This window comes from Syngnathoides biaculeatus, chromosome 11 (genome assembly GCF_019802595.1).
Source record: "Syngnathoides biaculeatus isolate LvHL_M chromosome 11, ASM1980259v1, whole genome shotgun sequence".
Taxonomy (NCBI): Eukaryota; Metazoa; Chordata; class Actinopteri; order Syngnathiformes; family Syngnathidae; genus Syngnathoides; species Syngnathoides biaculeatus.
Window position 1 is genome coordinate 3,102,135 of NC_084650.1, and position 26,538 is coordinate 3,128,672.

The 26,538-nt window shown below is 40.7% G+C and overlaps 2 protein-coding genes and 1 non-coding gene across 8 annotated transcripts in view; 2 read left to right on the forward strand and 1 right to left on the reverse strand.

Moving 5' to 3' along the window:
* The window catches only part of macrod1 (mono-ADP ribosylhydrolase 1), a 199,239-nt gene that overhangs the window by 89,787 nt on the left and 82,914 nt on the right, over window positions 1-26,538 (reverse strand). The gene's annotated exons all lie outside the window — the stretch shown is intronic.
* flrt1b (fibronectin leucine rich transmembrane protein 1b) overlaps window positions 2,450-26,538 on the forward strand; it is a 40,222-nt gene continuing 16,133 nt past the window's right edge. For all 4 annotated transcript variants that reach the window (XM_061836120.1, XM_061836119.1, XM_061836121.1 and 1 more), the window contains exon 1: window positions 2,450-2,623. The gene's annotated coding sequence lies outside the window, so the exon portion shown is untranslated. The remainder of the gene's footprint in view (window positions 2,624-26,538) is intronic.
* trnat-ggu (transfer RNA threonine (anticodon GGU)) lies at window positions 22,303-22,375 on the forward strand. Its single transcript has one exon. It is a non-coding gene; the product is annotated as a tRNA-Thr (tRNA).

A 26,538-nucleotide genomic window follows, 5' to 3' on the forward strand; every position in this document is an offset into this window, starting at 1 on the left:
GTGGTTTTGTGAGGGACCCCAAAGGTGCACTTGGGCATGTGTCTGTGGAAGTTAAAATCATCAAGCTCCGATTCTGGATGGATGAATGAATAAGGAGGTATCCACAGATGACTTCCCCATTGCAGCACCATGTCAGAGTGTGCATAAGTGGTTTTATTAAGTATTGTCGGATTATATTATTTTTGGCAGCGTGACATGCATTGCAGTCTCATAGGAAAGGAAACCAACTGTAAAATGAGGCTCTAAACGGATTGCATGTCAACTCGTGGACCGTGGTGACCTGCTGAACCTATAACAGAGCTCATAGAGCCAAAAGTTGAACGGCACGCACAACCAAGAACATGCACACTAACGAAGGCAGATACTGTACTTGCACACTGAACATACTGTACACACGGAGAGCCATGCATCCACAAGGTACACACGCATACTGCAGATACCAGCAACCATACGGAAGTTAATTCCAGACCAAGCCCAAAGCCCACCCAAAATTTGCCTTACCTCACCCCATAAATCCGTCCTCAAGTTAATTTGACTTTTTTTTCGCTCTCCGGTGAAAGCATAAACTTTGGCATTAACAAAAAAAAAGTAAATCTTGTGAAAATCGATCGAGGAATCAGCAAGTTCTGACTAAATTTTAATGTCCACGTATTACCTTTTGAAGGAATATCGACCGACCTCGGGTTAGCTGGGCTGCTATATCACACTGGCATATTGTCTGCATAGGGCAGAACCCAACACACATTTCCAGCTGTGTGAATGCTAATGACCTGGTAATGCTTGATTTACAAGCTTCACACGATCTATGAAGTGACAGAATTGCTGTATGTTATGTGTCGGCACTGACTCGGCAGGGGCTTGTAATGATGCGTACTGCGTAGAAATTAGCTCATAATCCAATTAGGCACTTGGAGCTATTGCTACTTAAAGGAATAGCAAAGAGTTTTTGAAACAATATAAAATGTAGCCGTGAAGTAACTTATGGTAAAATAGGACGTGTTCATACATGTTTTTTTTTTTCATTTATATTTTGGTTTTATTCTTTTAAATTATCGAGCAGAAAACGTTCACAAGCAATGCAATCAAAGTCTTACCAAGAATATTTTTTTTCCAGTCAAAACTAATTAAAATTAGACAGAGCACATTAAAAAAAAAAGATTCCAGTGGACTATAAAAACTAACTCCTCATTTTTGTGTACTTACTTCAAATGAAATTTCAAAAGGTGACCTCATGAACATTTTTTTTCTTCTTTCATAGCACTATAGAGAAGACTTTTTTTTTATATTCCTTTCCTGAGATGAAATACTCATGTAGTATTCATACTGTAACAATAGGTCTGTGCTTCTCTGACAATTAACCAGTTGTTCATAATGTACCGGATAAACAGAAATAATAATAATAATATGATGATGATTATTATTATTAGCGGCACGGTGGATCAGCTGGTAAAAGCGTTGGCCTCACAGGTCTGAGGACCCGGGTTCGATACCCTAACCCTAACCCGCCTGTGTGGAGTTTGCGTGTTCTCCCCGTGCCTGTGTGGGTTTTCTCCGGGTACTCCGGTTTCCAACATGCAACATTAATCGGACTCTCTAAATAGCTCCTATGTATGGTTGTGAGTGCAACTGTTTGTCTCTATGTGCCCTGCAATTGGCTGGCAACCAGTTCAGGATGTATCCCGCCTCCTGCCCGTTGACATTTGGGATAGGCTCCAGCACTCCCCGTGACCCTTGTGAGGATAAGTGACAAAGAAAATGGATAGATATTATTATTATTATTATTATCTATTTGTGGTGAAGCTAGTCCTATTTTAGGTCATCCACAAAATGGACTTTTTCAAGGTGTAATTTCAGAAGGCCGGTTTTCAAAATTAGGGACTCAGGCCACCCAATGTACCCGACCTCGACTCGCCCCAGCTCCATTAATATTGAGGCACCATATTAAAAAAAAAATGTTTTTAGCCTAAGCCTTAAAATACTCTTTCGACACACACGCAGTTTAAACGCTGAAAGATATTCAAACACCTTTTGAATACATTGTTCAAAACAAAGCAAAACAAAATTCGTAAAAAAATATATATATATATATATCGAATCTGGGATTACTGTACGCGTTAGCGCGTAGAAACAGGAGGCGCGCGCACACCGATGAACTATGCGCCCTCATGCAGACTGAACATATACCTGCATGCAGAGATAAACGCATTGGAAAACGAGCAGCAAGCACGGCTTGCACATACGTGTTTATCAACACCACACATACGCATTGACGGGCGCGCGCGGTCCATGCACGCGGACGCACGCGCGCTCACACGCTCAGCACCAGACGAGTGAGGAGGAGGAAGAGGCAGCAAAGTGCGCCGGAGGTGACCAAAGTTATCCCTGAAAGCCTTGGACTTGGGTTCCGCTCCAGAAGTGGGTGTAGAAATCAGACATTTTAGGCGCATGCACGTCGCTCTTTTGCGCTAGAGGCTCGAGGGAGGTACACTGCGCCCTTTGACGATCAGAGGAGGAGGAGGAGGTGGAGGAAGAGGCTTCACTGTGGCGCGCGCGATGGCGAGACGCTGCTGTGGACTTGCGGGGCAGCCAAGTGGACCGCGGCTGTGAAAACACTTCCTCCGAGGTGAGTGCGTCCCTTCGCTCTCGCTTTAGCGGTGCACGGCGATGCATCGCGGGGCTGAGCTGCGCTCGGAGGAGGGGAGAAGTCCGCTCAGAGGGACTTAGAGGAGCCGATTGAACGTGCGCTAAGTTGGGGACACTTTTGCAAGGGAACCCGACAGGGAGCCACAAAGTGAAGGGGGGCCAAGGTAAAATGCATGTCAGCTTGGTGGAGCTTGAAGACAGGCTGCTCTTTTTTTTTTTTTAAAGCTTTTATTAGTCTTTGACTGTGATGTTAGACATGACTTCCATTGAAGAAACGTCCACTTGAACGCATCTGCCTTTTTAAATTGTGGGGAGATGAATTGGGAAGATTTTAGTTTACGATGGGCCTAATACTTTTAGATTTGTGTGTGTATGTGCATGTGTGCGCCCCCCCCCCCTTCTGTGCTGCTGCCCGTGTGACACAAATCATGTGTTTGTGTGTGTGTCTCCCATTGGACATAACCTTCTTATGTTCCACTTGCAACACCTGCAACCTCCCTCTCTCTCACCGACACACACATCTCCTATGAGTCTGTAAACACACTCTTATATATGTAAAAGCAGGGGATTAGTAGTCAACACGGGCCATAGTGTGACTTCAGATTAAAATGAGATTCTCGCGACCAGATCTGCACGGGACACAGGATTAATAAAGAAAGGAACAGAAGAATGGATGTGTGGATGTGTGATGGACTGATTAAAAAACAGAAAAAGAGTGATAGGCCAGATGAGATGGGTTAGTTTAGGTTATGAGGGAGAAAGCGGGACGGAACATGAGATTAAAATGTAATGTCCGAGCGAGGGATGGAGACCGCGAGAATCCAGGGCAAGGCGTGCGGTGAAGGGAATGTGGTGAGAATGAAGAAGAGGAGAAGGCAGCAAACGCTCTTCCTCTATGCCCCCCGCCCCATCTCCTTTTTGATCTCCTCTTATTCAGATCCAACAGCAGAAGAGGACCACTGCTTACATAACGGGCCATTCGGAACACAATTAACCACAAAAAGAAGCACAAAGGTTACCTTGGTGAACGCTAAATTACAGAGTATTTAAAAAAAAAAAAGGCATTAACTGTATGTGTCAGTCACGCAAATGTCAGCTCTGACAGGAGGACATCTCAAAAAAGGACTCAAGTATATAAACGTTTAGTAACGGATCCTGGCCGTTAAACAGACGTAATGATTGTTCCTGATGTGTGTATTAGTTCGAACAGATTAGGCCATTAAACACCCTTTGCACTATTGTACTGTTGAATTAGTCGGCACAATTAGGCTGTTGAGGAGATATGTGAGGTGAATGGCGAACTATAAAAAAAAAAGTCGTAGGGAAACCGACCATTAAAGTAGAATCCGATTGAGCAATTAACATGTGAAATTCCCTCAAGCAACAGACAACGTGTTAGGGTATTATGTAAATACTAGAGCAAAGGCAATATGGGATATGTCGCAGGTTCAAGCACTGGTGTCACAAAATACTTGTTTCAAACCCAAACTATGGGTTTTCCCCAGAAATGTGTGACAGAAATGTCAACCAACACATTTACAAAGAGCTCCTGCAGCATTTGTTTCATTCAGTACGCAAGTAAAGGGGAGAGATGACTCGTGCCTGCTGGCAATGCGCTGAACATCTGACAGTTTCTGGCCGAGAAGACCATCGCTGCACTGGAGCAATCTCCCTCCTCTTCTGACATGGCCCTCTGTTATTTTTTCCTCTTTCCCAAGTGCAAACAGGTTATTAAGGGGACATATTTTGAAGACATGGATGACATAAAAATGGATGTGACAATGGAGCTGCGGAATATCCTGGAAGAATCCTTTCAGCACTTCATGAAGGCATGGCAGAGAAGGCCGGGAAACTCAAAAGGGATAACTTCAATGGAGAACATTTTGGATTGAAATCTTTTATTCCACTGGTCCTGGAACTTTTCTGACACACCTCAGATAGAATAAGAAGCACCTTCAGTGAATTTAGAGCATGTGCTAAAATACAGACCACAGAAAAGTCTGAAAGTACAGTCTTTCAAATTTTCATTGGAACTCAGCTTGAAGTCAATGTTCATAATCACAAAATCTTACATCTAAAATAATCCAACGAAAAACTGCATTTTCTGTTGGAACAGACTGTTCCTTTTTGTGCTGTGTGAAGACACGTATTTGTGCAATGAACAAGTTTGCACATTGGCATGGGAATATGTAGTCACAATACGTGGTTGGTCTTTCATTTGATGTGTCACATTTATGTCTCAAAAGAGTTTTTCAGACAAAAATTGACTGTAATTAGGACTTTACTATTGTGTTAGCAAAAGTTAGGGACTGTGCATTCTGATTTATGTAAAAATCTCGTATATAACATTGCCAACCTCCAGATAAATCTATGCATCATCAAAGATATTGAGCGTTTTGTTTTTACGGGGCTCTCAGGGTAGGCTGCCCATTGCAGATGTGAGGTGGCAGCCATCCTGCTAATTATTTACGTTAAATGTTTTGATGGCTATAGGAGCAGATGAGTCACTGTGCAAAAGTGCCACATCCTCCGCAAATTAATCTTGTCAAGGGCTCTTTAGCCGACGAGTCCGGCTCCATCCTTCTCAAAGGAGAGGTTTGCTTTGAGTTTGTAAAGGGAAAACACAAGAGGGAGGGTGCGAGGTAGAAAAAAGATAGCAAATGACAGCTAACAAAAAAATATGGCATTTTAAGCGCAGAGTGTACATAGGTGTTCTATGACCATTTTTTTTTTTAGTAGGTCTGCACTCAATTCATGAAAGTCAAGATAACATCAACTAATTATTCACATTTTTTAGTACAGTTATTATACATATAGTTATTCAGCAATTGACAGTTGATACACTTCATTTACCTGGAACATACTTTGAAACAGGGACATACTTGGCCCAAAACTCAGCCAAGGAATTTAGATGCAGAGGCCCCCATTGCACGTAACTGATGAACGAATTTCTTTTCTTTCTCCTGCTTCGCAAAGGAGCGCCAAATACTAACCAAAGAGCAGTGACCATAATTTTGGGTCGCATCATTTTTGCTGGATGAACTGTATGCATAACACAATTGTCTAACCAGTATGGTAGCCTTACACACAGAATCTCTGTGGTCTGGTTATTACTGCTTCCCATTCCATTTGCATTGCTCTCCATCAATAAGACCACCACGTCTTCTTCCTCCTCCTTCTCAAGGTCCAAGACCGGCACCCCCTCCTTACTGCCAACAAGGGGTCACCCAGTCCCTCGGTAACTACTCTGTTAGTAACCTTCACCTCTGATGCTGCTAAAGCTAATAATAATAATAATATTCATAACAATAACAAGTGTTCCATTCTTAATGCACAGAGGGAATTAAGATAAGAAAATGACATAAATCACACAAGCACATGCTGTTGGAGTGTTTCGGCTTTCTTTAGGCTTTCAGAGCAATACTGCTCTTTAGTCACATATCAAATAATATGCATCTCTTAATGGCTTAAAGTGGAAATCATAAAGTCAGGTCACAGGGACATTTTCTCACTGTAACAACAGGAATCAACGATGCTTGCTATCCATAATGACTTAACTATTTTACAATTCTGTATCTCAAATCATTTGCATAACAAATGTATGGTCTGCTAGGTGTCGTATTTGACCATTTTCCCACTGTGCCCACCTGCAGTCGTGCTGCTGTATCCTTCCTCCACTGAGAAGAGCTGTCAGCTTTGCACATTTTGGTTCATGTCTGGTGTGGGGTCGCAGACAACCCGCTTAAGGCTTGTCTGTTGCTTAACAATTGCCGGTTGCTCCGCACACGGCACAACAGCAAGGGTCCGAAAAAAGTCACGAATCATAAACACATCCTGCAGCCTGCAGGCTATAATCTATACCGGTCCTATGGCTGTCATGCGGGAACTTCTGCTTGTTGTCTTTGTTGACATAAGGCTCGCCAATTGGCACAAAAGGCTTGTGTTTGTTGAATAATAGTGTGCAATTTTGTTTTGTTCAACAAAAGCTGTGTGGACTGGAAATTACATAGGGATTATGCCATTTAATAAAAAATAAAAAAGAAAGGAAAAGAAAAAAGGCCTGGAATGGACCAGGCATTCAGGAGTTGTCGTAAAAATCCTAACTGCCATCTGTTAGAAACACGGTATTGGACGTAGGGTTAGCTTCCCTGCAGTCTCGTGATGGTACATATTTCTAGCCAGGGTAAAAATCCTCTCACTCTTGCCACTGGAACAGCCGAGGTAGCCTAAACCATAAACCACAGCAGGGTGTTCTGTCTGCATGGCGGGAATTTACAATGTTTACAACTAATCCCAGAGCTCTTCATGTATGGTGGAATAGTTCCCGCCTCTCCTTACACTTTGATAGTGTAGGCTGAGAAATTGTTAAAACTCCTACTCAAGCCTGTTTTTTCCCCTTTACTGGTTCTCTCTTACTTACTGTAACAAAGGTACGCATTCAGAAACAAAAAGACTAATGGAATAACAATGAATAGAAGACTAACTAAATAGACTAAAGACTAACTTAGAATGCTAAGTAGGACTAACGTTAATTATCACCCTCATCCATTGTTGCAAGGTCTCCGCCTGCTCATCAAGCCAAAAACGTGACTAGCGACTAGTTTAAACATCTTTGTGGATTAGTTAATTCAAGGAGTCCAGAAGTCAACTCTGCAGTAGAACTGGTAATGTAGGGTACATTTGTGGAAGACTGCATTATTGTAAGGGCAAGCAGAATTTTGTTGGGCAAAAAAAATAATGAAAAAATAACACGGAACCCAAAATACTGCTTAAGCTTTGCTACAATTGCTAAATAATTAATTGAATGCACATGTCGCTAAAAGATTGTGTTCTGAAGAAGAGTCAGTCTTTGACCAGAGCACGTAAAACTAAGGTGGTTACTTTTCAAAAGAAGGCACTTGTTGGTGGTGATTTGTTCTCACACTGACTTTGAGGGCACAAGTAAGCGACATGGGCGCCTCACACAAACGCGAAAAAGGGGATGGCCGTCTGTGTTTCCCACAATTTGAACAGCGTGTCTGCTGTCCTGAGGCTATATGACCTTCTTTTCTAATAAATCCACCTCTGTGATGTCTGCTTCTCATTATTTTCCAAAATAAAATATCACCTCCTAAACCTCGAGGCACTCCGAGACAGTAGCGTGTGGGAATTACCTTTTCACAGGTTGTGCTCCATCCTTTTAAAGACTGTCAGCTTTGTGTGCACGCCTAAAGCCACGACATTCAACATTAATATTTCACAGCAAATGTAAATAATTAATCAGTATGAAAGCAGGACTGGACAGTTTCTGAGCATATCACTGCTCAAGCTTTGGCAAGCTGTTAACGTTTCCTTTTATTAAAGATTCAGTGTAAGAATTAGACTCCATCCAAGTCAATAGTGGGCTGCAGCAAATACTGCTGAAGCTCACTCCCCACATTATTATTGTGCATTACATTTCAAGAAGGGAGTTTCTTGAAACTTTTTCCAATTCAGTTTATTGGAATGGGCCCCTATTGATTCCTAATTGGATGTTTTTGTTTTTTTTAAAGGAGGTCTGGGGCCTTAATGGTCAATATTTCACTAACACGTCTATTTTATGTATTTTTTCCCCTAAAGAAAATTAAGCTGGCAGTCATTTCCAATAATAATCAATTAAAGAGCGATTAGTACGTACCAGATATTTTGGGGAATGCTCCTTTTTCATCATCAAAATTAGCAGGCACTCCATGTTTTGCTGTGACGTCAGGGCAGAGGTGAAGACCAAATTCACTGCCTAGCCAGTGCGGATAAAGGACTGGACTAAACTATTACATGGACGTGATAATTCATATCTTATATGTTGTAGCTGTTAAGAAGAATCCCCTCACCTCGAAAATGAGAATTTTTAAGGACATTAACACTGTTTTGTTAAGTATGGTAATATACCTTGACATCTTCCGTACCGCTAACAGTGATGCCTTGAGATACGACTGATCTGAATTACGGGTTGAGATACAAGTCGTTATCCATCTGACTTCTTTGACAAGCAAGCACAAATTGGAGATAACAAGCGCGTTATGGTGGCAATAAATTCAGTTCAACAAGTACTAGTTGGGAGACAGTAAACAATTCTTCTTAAAAAAAAAGGGCTTTAAGATGAAATTCCAAGTGGAAGTTTACTGTCAGACTAACCAGAACATAGACAATAATACAGGGTGTACTTAAAACAACTTAATAGCGATTACCTTGATGCTAACAAATGATGCAAAATGCCATAGATGTTATAGTTAACAAATAGCGTCGTGGCGTAGTGTTATAACCTTTCAAAAAACCAATATCTGAACACAAACAGAAACTACAATTCTCAAGGCCATATATTCTTTATCCTCAGGGGGGGGGGGGGACTAATATTACAACTGCAACTTACTGAATCAATTGTGAAACTTCTGTCTCGATTTGTACCGGCTGGTCAATATATGACACCAGGGTGCCGTCCCGCTAATGGCTGTTATCACATTACTTTTCTTGAAAAGAAAAATAATGAAGAGAAATATTGATAAATAATATTTCTAAATACACAGTAGATATTTTGATTTTTAATGATCTGGATGAAAACTATATAGTTAATGCTGAATAAATTTGTTTATTTCACTGTTGGAAATTATGACAGAATTCTGGGTCTGGCATCTGAGGCACAGAATCAATTACCTATTGACACAAAAAAATTCCATGTGCACTTGTCACGACCCATCGAGACGGAGGTAGGACCCAAATGCAGGAGTACACGGGTGACGCAGAGGTAATTCAGGAAAAACGTTTATTGTTCCACGGTCGGGGATCGGGCAGGCAGTCAGGTGCAGCAGCGGTAGTCAGGACATCGGGCGTAGAGAGCATGTCAGCGGGCAGGGAGGAGTCGGTACACGGGAGATCGATCAAAGCAGGCAGGAGTATCAAAGGAGTCAGGCTTAGGTGGTTGGTCAGAGGACAGGCAGCGGTCGGTACACACGGGAATACGATCAGAGATACGGGAGTGCTGGAACGGGGCATGAAGTGCACGATCTGGCGCCGGAGCAGTCGTCCCCATGGTCCTATATACACGGGGGCCAATCAGCCAGCATGGGCGCAGGTGTGCGCCTGCCAAGCAGCGCGACCGCGTGGGCCACCCGCACAGCCAGGGCTGGACCGGCAGGATCATGACAGCAGTCGCTTCTCTTTAAAGCAAAAGATTGATTGAAAGTAGAGTCTTGGTTTTTAGGAGCCAAAAGTGACCTGCGTCACTTCCTGGCTCATCACTGTGTGCAGAGCATTCTTAGAGTTGGTTCGTTTGCTCTTCAGTGGCATGTCAACATCCATCGGATGTCATCTTATTGACTTGTCAGAGTTCACTGCTGGCTTAGCGATTAATCAATTTCAAGTCATTGTTTTTTTTGTCTCATCGTTAAAGGGAGGTTTACAGGATTGTGTTTTGTCATTAGTCTCGCTGTTAACTGCAGCCTAGCCCAGCTGACTTCGGGCAAGTGTTGGAGTCGCTAGTTTATCGCAGGGTAAAGATCAATTCATTAAAATTATAATATTGGCATGGATTTGAAAACAAATGGTTTCCCAATTAATGTAAATGATTAGTTTGTTTATTTATGTTTGATATATTTATGTTTACCCATTTATCAATGGGTGTATTATAGATTATACCAAGTGTTGAGTCAGGTAAAAACTACACTAGTTCAAGTGATTCATCCACCCAACCATCCATTTTCCGAGCCGCATATCATCACAAGGGTCGCGAGAGTGCTAGAGCCAATGTCAGCTTTTTTCAAGCAGGAAGCGGGGTCCAAATCAGAGGGCACATAGAAACAAACAACCATTCACGAACACATTCACGCCTTCAGGCAATTTGGAGTCTTCAATTAATGCATATTATTGGGATGCGGGAGGAAACTGGAGTGCCTGGAGAAAACCCACGCAAGCGCGGGGAGATTCATAAACATGAAAATTAAAGCAGAAGTTAAAGCTATGGTGTATTGTAAGTTACTCTGCATTTCACTCCCCTTGTATCCATATTTGCTTTTTGCATTTGATGCCATACTTATATTAAATACTCGCTGGAAGTGTGGTTCAGCAGGTTTGCGGTTTTTAAGCAGCGGCTTTTTAAGTGTACCTGACCTGTGTGAATACGTGCAAGTTGAAACCTTTGACAAAATCTGCAATCAGTGTCTGAATATACAGTATTTGAATGTACAGTCCTGTGCAGCAATCAGAGCAGTAAAGCACCATTCTGCAAGCACAGTTCATTTAGCGTATTGTGTAGAAGCTTTTTACATGCTAATTTCATTGAGAATAAACCTACTGGTTGCCTTTTCTTCTCTTTTCGGGCAAATTGTAAAGAACTACAGAGAAAATGCTGCTGTCTGAGCTTTTTCATTATTGTTATTATTATTATTACCTCTTAACCGGAGGCATACTCATAAGTGTTCATCATGTCACGATAATGTCTGCTCCGATTAGTTGTGTTGTCTGTTGTAAAAGCAGAGGACAAAAGATTGGATTCTTCATCCTAATCTGTACAAGCTCTACTTTTCTTTCAACCGTCAAAGAACAAGGCAGCATCTCCTCGGGTTAGCAATGTAGAGATAAAACTGTAGTACACAATAAACAAAATGGCCCTAAAATTTATATTAAATCCCATGAGATTATGGTGCTTTTAGCTGCAATCCTCAAATGGACTATTGTGTGGAGTTATTTCCCGTTGAGTGATTCTGATTCAAATCGTTTGCCTTGACAACAAAACACAAAGGTCTAAAGAGGATGGAGGAATGAAGGAGTCAATGCGTGGAAGGTATGACTATAGGACTCACATGTTCTGTTCGGGTTCTGTTGCAGGTAGAATAGACAGTATATACTGTATTTGCTCACATTTGACAGGTTTTTGTTGGTGGGGACATTTTTCTGAAATGTTTTATCTTGCCCTTACAGGCCACAAGATTAGACACATGTCTGTGTGTTGCATAAAGAAAAAAAAAGGAAAAAAAAATCTGTCTTGTTAATTACACCCACAATTGTAAACATAAACAAAATTTGGTGTGCCCGCGAGTGGATGACAAATTATCGACACCTCTCCGGAAATGCCTTCTGTCTCTGTTAGGTTGTCCTTTTTTGAAATTTAAATTAGAGGTACAAGATGGGGCGAGAGAGGGCAGAATATTTTACACAGATTATTTGATTTATGTACTACAGTCAAGATATAATGCCAGTTTTAACCATTTTTGTAATTGCATTACCTTTAATTCCCTGATATCACAAGCGGTTAAATATCGTTACACCTCTATGACCATAAATAATGGTAAAATGCTACTTAATTACTCCCTGGACAACTAATAACGTTTTTTTATGAAGGTTTTGAACCTGGAGGGGATTGATTATATGTCCATGATTTTCTCGTATGAAAAATGGATTCTGATTACAATCAAAAAGTCTAGTTGTCCCTTTGCTTTTCCTTTGCAGGTGAGGAATAAAACTGTAGAAGACCAATAGTTATGAAAGCGACGTCTAAAATGAAATGTTTATGCCTGAGGTAAAGTACTGCAGGAGGCAAAAGCGCTTTATAAATAAGGTTATAACATGTATTTGTCTGAGGCTGTCATGAGAGAAATTATGGAGAGGAAATACCTCACAGTACCTGCCAAATAAGAGTCATAAAGAGATGCATTGCACCACAAAAGAAGGTTTTAATTATTTATGAGTCTTCATACACACTCTGACTCTCTCTACCACATGCACACACACACAATTATTATATTTGTGTGTTGACATAAGGTCAAGTGTTCATATAGTACCCAGAATGACATTGGTTCAACACCTCTATGGTGTGATGCGATTAAGCAGTTAGTGGTAACGATGTGGGGGATAAGAGGCTAAACTAAAATGTAAATGTAAAAATTTAAATGATCTTCCCTTTCGGCTTCTATACCGTCACTAATGAAAAATATTTATAAACAATCACGAGCCCAGATGGAAGAAATTTTGACTTAAAGCTGTTGCATCAGTGGAAAATGCACCCAAGTCCGTGCAAAAAAAAAAAAAAAAAAAGCCTTTGCAAAACAACTCTCGTGTAGCAGCCGTTGAGTGCTTTGCCTGGAGCAAAAGCCAGCATTAAAAAAGATGCAAGGTCCATTTAATTCAATTGGAAGCAGCCTTTTTAAACGCGGTTTTCAAGTTTGCAACTTACACAAAAACTCACAACTGATTCTTTGCAGCCTTGTTTGTCTGTTCGCTCAACTGTGATTTCAATGGTCAACAACACATTCACACAAAATCATTGCAGAGGCAAAAAACAGATACATAAATGAGGTGTTAATTCAACAATACTTATTGTTTGTAGTTTGCAGAGTTATAATAATACACTGCATTGTGGTAAATTATGTTTTTAATAACTGATTAACATTATTGCAGCATTTCTTTAAAAACAAGGAAGTCCAATTTTCAACCTCTGACGAAGAAAAGCGCAAAATTGTTTCTTTTCATGGACTAGGAGCACATACAGTGGATATACAAAGTCTACACACCCCAGTTCAATTGCTACTGTCATGTAAAAAATAAAAAAAGAAGTAAAAATAACAGAAATGTGATTTTGAAAGTGTGCACACTCTCCTATAACTGAGATGTGGCTGTGTTTAGCATTAACCTATGAAATGTAAACTCAGGTTAAATGGGACCCAGCACACACCTGCCACAATTTAAAGTGCATTCGATAAACCCCAAAAACATTTCAGTATGTCTAACTGGCTTTACCTTTCATTTCTTCTTTCGAGCAAAGCCTCAAGGTTTAGTGCCAACATTGATTGCTATTTTCAAGGTGTCCACACTTATGCAACGCAATTTCTTTCCCCCCATGCTCTTGATTTTTGTAGTAGTAGTAGTAGTAGTAACTTGAGCTTTACAGGTTCCATGTCACATTAATGATGGAAAAAAGTTTTAAAATAATTGATCTTGGTCTCATTTAGAATTGAGGTGCATAGAATTTGTCTAGCCACTCTACCTTGAAATTAGCTAATATAACACAATACCATAACAAAAAATGATATTTGTATGCATCATCTCTGTGTTAGGGGACTTGGTTGAAAAAAAAAACATTTTATTGAACGTAGTATTTATTATAATGGACTACTGCTAAATGGCACGCTTCTCATTATCGTCCTATTTACTGCATCTACTGCAAAGTCGAATTGGCATAACACAGCAACCACTTCAACTATGATTTAAACACAAAACATCCACTTCTGAATTCCAGCCTGAGAAGTGGCCCCAACACAAGGTAACATAATGTTAACTTGGCAGCTACTTAACCTTGTATTTGCTTATAGACTGGGAAGACATATGTTGACAGATCCACAAACAAATAAATAATTAGAACTTAAATACTACACACATGATCATGGGAGTAGTGCAATTGCATGGGTGCCAATGGAACTGCTTCCCTTGTAGTTATTGATGATGTGACTGAGAGTCGACAAGAGGAGCAGGATGAAGTCTGTGGTGCTTCGTGTATGTTATCTGCTCATATTCGGCCAAAAGCTTTGCATAGAAAATTGTTGAATGGCATTACTATATACTCCTAAAAAAACATCTTCTGTACTATAATGTTTTACGTCATCCTCCACAAACCAAAAAGTCACCTCTTACCTGTCAGATGGCATTTTGTTCTTGCATTGGATCTCTTTAAAAAAAAAAAAAAAAAGACCAAAAAGCAGTAAGACAAGGTCAGTGGTACACAGTTCCACATTCCACTAACCAGCACAGCAACAAAGTCAACACCGACACAAAATCAATAGAGATAATCAAAAGGGTAAACAGACTGAACTGCACTAAAAAAGCATGGCATGCCAAGGTGGTGCACAAATGTGAGGACACACAATATTAAAAGCGTTTTGCCTGATGTATTCAGTTAAAAATATCCCAAACTGTAAAGGGTTTCCTGCTGAACTTTGATAATAATTAGTTTTCTGTAGAGTGAGACCTGTCACTTTAGAATCCTCGTGAGAAAACAACTCCTGACTTACATTTGGTTTGGTTCCTCTAAGTTGCTCAAAAACTGAACATTTTCCTCCAAACTGTTTTTATCCTTCACTCTCACCCTTTCGCTCTGGTGTCAGTTTTTTTTCCCCTTCCACAGATAATGAGGAAACACACACTGGCAGAAACTAATAGAGATAAAGCGTTGCGGGTGAAAAGTAACAAAGCTTCTCAGCTCCATTTCAAATTTCAGCGTTGCACCTCAGCCTGCCACCTGGAAGTCACAAAGACCTCACATCTCATTGGATTTAAAAAATGGCTCGTTTCATTTGACACACACATACACACACACATGCACACAACTCCAGGAAGTTGGCTCCAAAAGCATAAGTGCAAAGTTAAACCTAGTGAGAATTATTGTGACCTAATGGTGGCCTATGTGAATGTGTATGTGTAACTGCAAATTGTCCGTCTGTACATATTTCCTGTTCATACCTTACAGCATAGAGAGGGAGAGAGAGAGAGTGAGAAAGCGAGAGAGAGCGAGCGGGAGTGAGAGGGAAGAGTTTACATGTGCTCTGAGCTGGAAAAACTCTCAATCACATTTTAATGGGATTATTTATTCAAACACAGTCATGACATGATGTACCTACATGGCAGGGTGTGTGTGTGTGTGTGTGTGTGTGTGGTGTGTGTGTGTGTGTGTGTGTGTGTGTGTGTGTGCACGTGCATTTGAATATATGCATTCAGCTGAGATGGAGTATAATGTAACATGTCATGGTGCCTGCCGGGATGCTAAAGCTCGTGGGCAAATGGCTCTTCCAAATACACAATGACCTGAAGCATAGTGCCAAAGTGGTTCCACAGTGGCTTGAGGATAAAGTCAATGTTTTGGAGGGGCGGTTGCAAAACCCTGTTCTCAGTCCGATTGAAAATGTATTGGCAAACCTGATAAGGCATCTTCGAACAAGGTGTCTTAAAAACTTTGTTCATTACACCAATTCTGTCAAGAGGAATGAGCCAACTATTGTGAGATGCTTATGAAAGGACACCCAAAATGTTTAACCCGAGTCAAAGACTTCATAGGCAAGGGTACCAAACACAAATGAAATGTATTCACATCTAACTTTCAAGAAAGTAATGAAAAGTTTAAGCAATGGAGAATTGTCAGATAATGAGAAAAAGTGTCATTTTATGAATGGGTTCCAACTGTATACATTAACAGTACTTTCAAAGACTCTGGATGATTCCCATTCCTGATTTTTCTGTTGGAGAAATTTTAAAATTTAACCTAATTGGAGGTTCTACAACATGCCAAGTCTTGTTTTGATACAGCCCTCAGGCCAAATCAAATTACAACTCCCTGCAGATTGTATATTAAATTGGAACATCAATAAAGTGCCTGTACAACTGTGTACAAAAAAGACATTTGTCCTTAATAAATATAATCGCCATTTAAAAACTGCATTTTGTTGATTTGGTTTATCTTTGTTTGATGATCTTAAACAGGAAAGTGGGGAAACAATGAAAAAAAAATCATTTTGAGAAGATATATTTTATTTTTTCACAGCACAGTGTATAAAAGGTTTTTCTTGACATAAATGTTTTTTTAATCTATTCTGTGCTGACAGTAGTGACAAATAATACGCCAGCAACATGTACTTTGGTTTAAGAAAATATACAAACACCATGGCGCTTCAGTTTGTTTTTTTTTCAAGATGTATTTCTGATCCTATGTTATTTTATCAATCTGATGTTACCAAAATAAGATGTAGGAAGTATGTAAGATGTATGACACTATAAACAAGAGCAACTCCATAAAGGACAACAATGTTGCAGTCCAAAGAGAGCGCTATTGGACACTCAGCTGAACACTACATTCCCTTGAGACTGCACCCGCACTGGCGTAAATCAAGTGAAGATAAAAGATAAGATTTTTCATAAGAAAAGTGTCTGAGAAGCTTACAGTGAGATAAAAGAACTCAGAAAGACGGTGGTAAGATTGCCCTGTCCTCATGAAAGTTACCTAATATGGATTTGTAATAATTGCCTATGAACTTCAAGCCTTACAAATGTGTTCTGACCACAAATAAAACTCATCACGCACTGACATACTGTGGACTAGACCCTCATCAGCATCATCAGCCCCGCAGTGTCCTGCTGGGCTGTGTGCTGTTGAGGGGACAAAAGATGCACTTCTGACCCACATGGAAGAAGTTACTGTAAAAGACCACTTTTCGAAGATGTGCTTGATGGCTGTTCTCCAAAAAGTGCATCAGAAATCAGCTCGAACTTACACCACACCTGAGGGGGGACAAAGTGAAGTCAAATGTGAGGAAGGGATAGATGAATCATTTGAAAAGGCCATAAGATGGCAGTTTAAACAATATTTCATGCAGACAGACAACATTTCACAGCGTTGAGCGCTGATGTGGTAGAAAGCCTTGAGAAACTGTCAACCCAAATCTTTACGTGTGCATTTCCATGGTGCCTTTGCTCGAACAGGCTTGCAAAGGCACATCTGTCCAATAGAGTATGTCAAGCTCAATTACAGTACTTTACCTTAGCTTTCTTAAAAAAAAAAAAAATGGAACTCTTAATAGAGTAGGTACAAGTGAGTTTGCTGGTTAGCCGAATGACAAATTGGAGAGTTTATTTGTACATTTGCATCACCCTTAAGAAAAAGCTATTTGGTCCTCACGCATGATGACTCCCTCCCTGCTGTTGTTTTCATGATTAGCTGCTGTGTTTAAAATGAAACTCAGAGCATTTATATGGTTCCCAGGCTGTATTTATGGAAAGCAAATTCCCTGTGATTATATGAGACACATTATTAATTTAATCAACAGTGGAAGACTGGTTAGCTCATCTGCTTCACAGTTCTGAGGACTTGGCTTCAAATCTGGGCTCACCTCTGAGGAGTTTGCATGTGCTCCCTGTCCCTGCGTAGGTTTTCTGCAGGTACTTGGGTTTCCTCCCAAGTCTCAAAGACATGCACAATAGGTTAATTGAAGACTCTAAATTGCCCATAGGTGTAAATTTGCGTGCAAATGGTTGTTTGTTTATATAGTGACCAGTCTAAGGTCTAACCCCTCTCTCAGCCAATGTCAGCTGGAATTAGCTCCAGCACCCCCGCAACACTAGGGAGGATAAGCGGCATGGAAAATAAATGAATGAATGAATGAATATTTACAGCCCAGTGCACCTGTAATACATATGTTACCACATAAACTCAATTTATGCTACTTACATTTATTCCATTAGCCACACAATCTGTGTATGAACAGGTTGCTGTTTTATTTGGAACATGTTCACATTTTGTGTAGTCATAATAGCATTTAAGATCTGGACATGAGGCAAAAATAGTACACTATAAAAATACAGTAATGCTAATACAGTATACCATACAGTAGTAATGTTGTAATATAGTAGTACATTGACTTGAGAGCTCAATGGGTTCTGTGACCAACTCAATTTATTCTACTCTCAATTAATATTTCCTATCAAAATGCCATTGATCCCTTCCAGCTCCCCAATAAAAAAAACGTTTAATAAAGAATAAAATTGTAATGTCTAAGAACATAAAACAAAAATGGAAAGACATACTGATTTATAAAGAGCAATTTGAAGGTTGAACTGACTGACTAGTGAGTTGACATGGGAGCACGGTCACTTGCAAACTTTGGAAGTCTATCCTCAAATTTCACTGGAGCACATTTCTGAATGTGATTGGGTGAAGGGGTCTTGTGGGTGCCAGGGGGTGGGGGTGGGGGTTCTTGTGCAGTTGAGAACAGCTGGGAAGCGAGGACTGAGTGAGCCAGCTTGTGTTTGGAGGAATGCAGTGCAAGTTGACTATTTGACTAGTTGAATAATAAATATGAATGACTTCATCGGTTGGTCAATTCCTCACTTGACCATCGCTTACAAAAAAATCTAATTGTGCTCAACCCTGAATATAATTATTGTGCACTGGTACAAGCTAAGACACAACTATGATGTTGTATGTGTGCTTTTAAAGGCAGTGGCTGAGTGAGTGGGATTAGAAATGTGGCCGGTTAGACTCCATGTCAGCGTCTGAGCATGATTTTTGGCCTACTGCAGCTCTTTGTGAGTGTTTCCATTTTGTATGTTTTTAATGGCTGAAAGTTCATCTGCAACTGCAGCTCTCCTTTCTTCCACTTTATTCAAGCGGGACTGTATCAGAAACTCGATTAATTGCCCGTACCTCATATTTTGGCATGCAAAATAGTTGATCACTCTACACGTATCTTCAAGTTTGCCCATCACATTTATTGTAATAAAAGGTAGGAGAAACTATTAACAATATGTTTCACTAGCTAGAGCAACTACAAATGCTGTTCCATCCACTTGCATATTGGAATAAATATACAGCAGTATAAGCGACAATTGTAGATCAATAGAAGTGTTCACGCCCTAGTAACATAATGGTACTGCCCGTATGTTTTCCATCATCCATTGATCAGGAAATAGCATGCTAACCAAAGAAACTGATGGACAATATTTCTTTGACTATTTTTTTTTAAAGCTCCGCGTTAACGGTCATTAAAGCACTGCTAATAATTTTGCATTGTACATTGTGGCTATGGTGCAGCATTTGTATTGTTCATAAGATTCATGAATTCAATCTTGAAGGTTTTCCTTTTTTTACATTAATGACTATGACAATGTCGTGACAACACCGTGTGTGCGTGTCTTCCAGCCTCTTCTATCACTCCTCTCGTTTCACTTGTCTCGTGTTTCCCTACTCCTCTCAGCTCTTTATTCCACCTCCTCCTCTTCTTCTGCTCTCTTCACTGCATCTCAAACTCTTCCTTCCCCTCTTTGCAAGCAGACTTCCTTCGGGGCAAAGATTTTACAGCTCACTGTGTCTCCCTGTCTGTCCTTATCTATGCTCCCATCCTTCCATACTCTTTTCACTCCACCTTTTATTCATCAGTCTTAATGTAACAATAGGTTTAAGGACCCATTTACAGTCCCTCAGTGATTGCTCTCATCTTACTACAGCATCATTTTTTTCCAACTGCCTCTACAATCTCTCAAAACAAGAGGTTAGGAAAGAAGAAAAAGGTGGAATGCTGCAGCAATACAGTGTGACTGAATGACGGCGAAAAAAGGAGAATTCCAAACATGTAAAGATCCTTATCTTTAGATGATGATGAATGTGAGAGGGAGAAAATGCTGAAACATCTATTTTTTCCTATTTAACACCTCACTGCTGCATGAGCAGACGGTCCTACTGTGGCAGCACATTCAGAGATAATTGACCTCCCCACAGTTGTGAGTGAGAGATGGAGCTTTGCCGAAGGTGTAAGTGGGAGGTTGTGTTGTCACAGGTCAAAAGGGTATGATTATTACTCACCAGAGGGGAGGGAAAAAAGAACACTGGTTTGAGAAACTGAGAAAGTCAGAAAGTTGACAGGAGCAAATAAGTTTGTGGGAGGGCGGTGACAAGGCTTATTTCCGTTAGCGAGCGGCAGACATTTGCATGAATGTGCGTCTGTTTGTAATGAACAGCTGAGACCAACATGTTTATGACATTGTCAGACATTCATGTGGACATTTGTCAGTATTGACACTCTGCCTGAAATAAAAAATGAAAAAAGGGGCAAAATGGAGCCATTGATATTTGATGATGAGAATAAACTTAACACATAGACTCGAAGTAATAAGAAAGTCAACACAATGCATCGCTCTTGCCTATAAGCAAGTTCACTGCTGTGTGCACTTGCATCTCGCTCATTTATTCAATTTCAGACAGGAAAGGAAAAGGATTAGTGCTCAACTTACTCGAGGGTTGTTGTACTCTAGTGCCTACATTTTGCTGATATTATTTTTCTGCTCCAAATCCTGGATTATCTTTGAAACGGCATCACTTTGAACAGCGCAAGTGTCCACTTTTAATCCTTTCTCAAATGTTTCATTGTAATCTACGTAAAGCAATGGAACTTGATTTATCTAAAGGTTACAATTCTTAAATGCCCCACTTCCAGACATTCAAAGATTTGTTCTCACAGACCAATAAATCATTTTATTTTATAATTGCATCAAACAATGTGGTTGAAATAGTTTAAATCAGTGCAGTAGCTGTTCCCTTTTAGCACTCACTCCTTTTTCTTCAGACTTTCACCAGCCACATCCTTAGGGGCATATTCAAAATAATGTAATCTGACACAAGATCTGAACCACAAAGTTGCTTATTACATAGAAAACAACAAGTACATGGTTGTAAATGACCACAACAGGTATCTGTAAAAACTTTTACGATGCATTTTTTCAAACACAAGATGTTATCACACAGCCAGTAAAGATAACTAGACGGTGTTAGGGGTTCCTTCATATTTAGATGTATGTGATCATATTTGTATAAAAAAAATTATATACATATATTTAACTTTGGTCAAAGACAGCATCCATGAAGAAAATGAGCATTTTAGCCTGTTCCGCTGTAAACAATCACATAATCAATCTTTGTTTCGATCATTTGAACATGTTTGAAAAGTTTAGTTGTTTTTTTTCCCACAGATTTACCACACCGGTAACCTGGGTCATGTTGGCATTGTTGACAAAAAATACTCATCATAAGCGAGTCACTTTCATGAGCTGTGGGGAATTAGTGTGCTTCCTAGTTCTTTTGCCAAATGTGAATGGTTTGACAAAAGAAAAGTAAACAGTGGTCAAATCTGGAACTAAAAAAAAAGAAAATCAACAGCATTTTAAAGTGAAGATGAGTTGGTTTCCTAAAATACCTCAGCATTACATAGTAACAAAGGAAACAATTGACATGGTATCAGATGCATGGTAAGTCACTCATCAAGTAATAACTAAATCTTCATCTAGACACTGAAAAAGCCACCTCAAAATGTGGCTGCCACGTTGTGACGCCAGTGGTTGAAAATCGGCGCCTGTAAACTCGCATTGACGAACCCAAGGAAAACTGTGCAATGAACTACCACAATGAAATCAGTGATACGTCCATTGAAATTGAAAAAGAATGTGGTACTGAAAACAATGTGTTTTCCCACAGGGATTCCGGTACGCTTTGAAGCTCCCATATCTGGATTGGTACTGGCTTTACATTCCCACTGTTGCTTGAAAACACTTGCTACTGCATCTTTTTTTTAGGTTCTTCATGTGCTTTAAACTCAATCCAAGGGATTCTTGGATTGCAGGGACCATTTTGAAGCAGTCCTGAGCACAATGTGCACTAAACTGCACCTAGTGAGATGTGGCTTCCACTTGTCCTGCATTCACTGGACTTGTCTATTTCCACCTAAGTTGGGCTCCCCGGGGAATTTCAACATGGTTAACGATCTCTTCAGTCACATTGGAACGTCCTGCACCACCCAATTTTTGTGCATCCTGTCTGGACAACATCTAATCGCTTTGCTGTACTACTACATGAGGTAGTAAACAAAGCCACTTCCTGTCATCTCCAGACAGCATCCATCAAACCCAAAGGGGCAATGTTGTCGTGTTCGGCGGCTGATTTAAAAGCAAACGTAGGAAACATTTGACCAATTAAATGTAAGTCTGTTAAGATAATATGGTAATTTATACAACAAAATAAAACCTACTTTATCTTTATGACAAATATATACTTCAGCCGATCCTTCTCATCTTCCCTTTCAGTGACAAGTAACTATTTTTGGACATATTGTTCAGTACTGAGGAGGCCCCATAGCTCAGTGGTTAGAGCACTGGTTTGGTAAACCAGGGGTTGTGGGTTCGTATCCCACTGGGGCCTCCACTCCCTGAGAAGGGTTGCGTCAGGAAGGGCATCCAGCGTAAAAATTGTGCCAAGCATATGTGCACATTCATCTGAGATGACACGCTGTGGCAACCCCGAAAGGGACAAGCCAAAAGAAACTCATTGTTCAGTACTGACGATACATTTTATCTGATATTATATTTTATCGAGGTTGTAAACATCACTTTTTACATACGACTACAGTATTTAAAATTTTATTTCAGACTTAAGCAAGAATCATGGAAGTTAAAGCATATGATTTGCGAACGCAGGCCAGATAAAGTGATGTGGTGGGGGGGATCTGGCCCCCGGGCCTGAAACCCGGTGGATGAGATTGCGCTGGTATACCTAATGTACCTAATGAATGTTTTTTCTGCCCATGTTAATTGTCCTATAGGGGTTAGAATTGAAGGTAGAACGTTCACTGATTAAAAGTCATTACACTGTTTATGAGGGTTTTGCATTCCGATTGTTCATAAAATTCAGCGACTAGAACATTTCACTATTCATAGGTAAGAGGTTATGCCTCATATAACTTCAATGTCCATGTTATGTAAATGAGCTCTGCCATATGGGCTCATCATTACAATGAACATGACCAGACGCATGAATACATTAAGTAGATGACTGAATGAATCAGCAGCACGATCACGAGCACGAATCTCTCTAAACGTTTGCACCTTCATAAAAACACAGCAAAGCTACTTGTTTTGATCCTGAATGATCACATCTTCTGTAAGAATGAATGCATTAATTTCCCACAGATTAATTAGTTACTGTTCTTTTTTGCTGATGGTAGAAAAGGGGAAAAACCAAAAATATCCTGGCTGTGTCCACTGATTCTGTTTGATGAGGATAAATTACATGCTCACACATGATTTAGTGTGCGCGTATGCGTGTGTGTGTGTGTGGTGTGTGTGTGTGTGTGTGTGTGTGTGTGTGTGTGTGTGAGAGAGCAATGCAACTGAGGGTGGAAAAAAAAAACTATTGTCTTGAAATCTTCGCTGATTATTCTTGTTCTGCCGCTCCCCCCATCTCTCGCCTTCTCTGGCCATCTCATCTCACGCTAAATGGAAGCTGTGTGTGTCTGCGTTAGAAAGCCAGTCACATCCCTCATACTCTTCTTTTTAGCCCCCTTAAGAGTCTCTGACTCTTTCGTTTTCATTTCTCACCTCTACCTTCATCGGTCACTCCTTGTCACTCTCTCGGTCTATGCTGCCTCGCCTCCAGGCAAAACCCTCATCAAACCTTCTTTCTGTCCACGCCGACACCCTCGACTGACTCCGCTAGGCCCTCAGAGGCTGACAAGACTTTCAGTGTGTGTGGATGTTCGTGTGTGTCGGTCTATCTTCAAGCATGGATGACATATGAGCAGCTAAATATGAATGCCGGGTTATGTTCTGACGCCATGTAGTCATCACTTATGCATGGAAGAGCAGCACGTGCACACACTTGTGCGCAAACACACAGACTATGAAAGACAAGTAGCTGCAGGTCAGAGCTTCTGTGGTATTATTTTGCATTGCGTTTGCGAGCCATTTGTCTGTGACGCTTGTCACACGCACACAAATGGAGGCAGGACCTGGATTCAGGCTTCAGACTTTAAACCTCGCGCAGGCTGACAGTCATTTCTGCCTCCAAATTACATTCCAATGGCTTCATAAATCTGCTGCCTCCTCCTCCGCCTCCTTTCCTTCTCGCGTCCCCATCTTGCCGCCTCTGCCTCTCTATCTCGCCTCTTCCCAGGCTCTTCCTTCTCTCGTCCTCACCCCCTGCCCCCATTTTACTCCAGCCAGAATTCATTTTTCCTGCATACACCTTTGCACCGCCGCCTCCTCTCTCTCCCTGCATTTCACCATCTCATCTCCCACCCTCCATCTCTTCCTCCCCAATCACTTGTTTTCTCATTCTAGCCCCTCTACACTCCTTCTTTCTGCCGCTTGCTCCATAAATGAGAAACAGGAGGCAGAGATGGGAATGTTACGTGTGCAGGTTAGTTAAACACTCTCTCACTGTCTCTCACACACATACAAATGCACATGCAGACATAAAAATACAGACACCCATAAGCAAAGTCTTATGTGGAGCATAGTAATCACTAAGTTACTTGCAATACAATGTTATTAACTTGTACTTTATGCATATAAAATGTGTCGCATGATTGAGCAAGAGGAAAATAAATTAATTCATTCATTTTGGGCATGATGGATGCTATCCCAGCTATCTTTGGCCGAAAGTCAGGTTACACCGTGAACTGGGCACATAGAAACGAAGAACCTTTCACACCCACACCTGCGGGCAATTTAGTCTTCAGTCAACCTACCATGCATTTTTTTGGAACGTGAATGTGAATATGAAAATCCACACAGGCACGCTAAGAACATGCAAGCTCCACATAGGCAACGCTGAATTTGAAGTGTGAGGCAAAAATGCAAATCAGTTGTCTACCATGACGCCAGAAAATAAATTAGTTCATTTAATTAATCAGTTGTTGTTTTTTTCTCCAAGGCGTGATAATTTCCTTCTTGTCAGTGTTCCACCATGTTTTTCTGTGTTCATTTTAGCTAGCTGAAATGAAAGAAGAATCATCTTTTAATGTTGTGAACATGCACACAAACATTTTCCTCTGCATTTGACCCATGACATTTGAGGAATCATAACTTGGGGGGCTGGATTTCATTCACACAGATACATTTTGTTACAACAGTGGTTTGATTTTATTATGAATTAGGGAGTACAGTGCACAAGTGATTAGCACCTCTCCCTAAAAATTTACAAGGTTTCAGGTTGGAACCTCAGTTTTGTCCTTGTGTGGAGTTTGTACGTACATGGCATGGTTGCGTGGGTTTCCTTAGGGTATTCCAGCTTCCTCACACCTTCTAAAAATATGCATGTCCATAGACGTAAATGTGAGTGTGATTGGCTGGCTACCAGACCAGGGTGTCCCCAGCATTTTGGCCAAAGTGAGCTGGGACTGGCTCAAGATCAACCGTAACCTGAATGAGAATAATCTCTGGATGGATGTTAAATGTAAAAGATAGTCAAGGTTTAGGCCCAACTAAACCTTGAACATTGAGCCAAAAGGTTCTCCCTTAGAGATGGGGAGAGAAGTTCGGTCATCAATGAGGGGCTCAGAGTCGAGCCGCTACTCCTCCGCATTGAGTGGAACCAGATGAAGTGGTTAGGGCATCTGATTCGAATGCCTCCTGGACGCTTGCCTGGTGAGGTGTTTTGGGTATCTCGAGTATTTGGGTATGTCCCACCGGAAAGAGATCCTGGGCACAACCCAAAACACGCTCGAGAGATTACGCCTCTCGGCTGACCTGGGAACGCCTCGGGATCCCCCTGGAATTGCTGGACAATGTGGCTTGGGAAAGGGAAGTGTGGAGATCCCTGCTAGAGGTACTGCCCCCGCGACCCAACCGGGATAAGCGGTAGAAGATGGATGAATCGAGAGTCTCCAAAAGGTCGGCAGTGAAATCGTTCGATTTCACCACGACTCACAGGCGACATGGCTTGGCCTGAGGAGACCCCAGAAAACACAACCAGCTGAGAGTCAAGTTGTCATTGGGTCATCAAGGAGTCTCCAGGCCGGCAATATATGGGTATAACTGCACACTTTAATGGTAGATTTGGACCAGGTTGTTACTACTACTAGTATTACTGTTATTAATGCAGATGCAGCAGTTTATTACCTACAGCACATGTAGCATGTGGGTGAGCCGAATCATGTCTAAAGTGTGCAACTGGACTTTACTTTAGACGCTGAAAAAAATCAGGACTTCTAAAATAAAAAAAAAATGTTATATCTCGAAAATTCAATGTTACATTGTTCTCAGTCTTTTACAAACATTTGGAAAAAAATCTCTGAATTCACTTTACAGGCTCTCTTGAATTAAAGTAAAACTATGTTTACACAAAGAGAATAACTCATGAATGCATGTGAATTAGAATTATCATAATTAATATTTTAACGGTGAAACTATCCACTTGATTTTGTCCAGTGTGTCACCTCTTTGTACCACCCAAAAATCAACATAGAGGTTATAATACACAAAGTCTGGCTTATAGACACAAGTGAACACATGCTCTGATATTTGCAAGAGTAAATGTGCTCCCACGGACTTTGCTAAACTGCAAGCTCGCATTTAAATGCACAC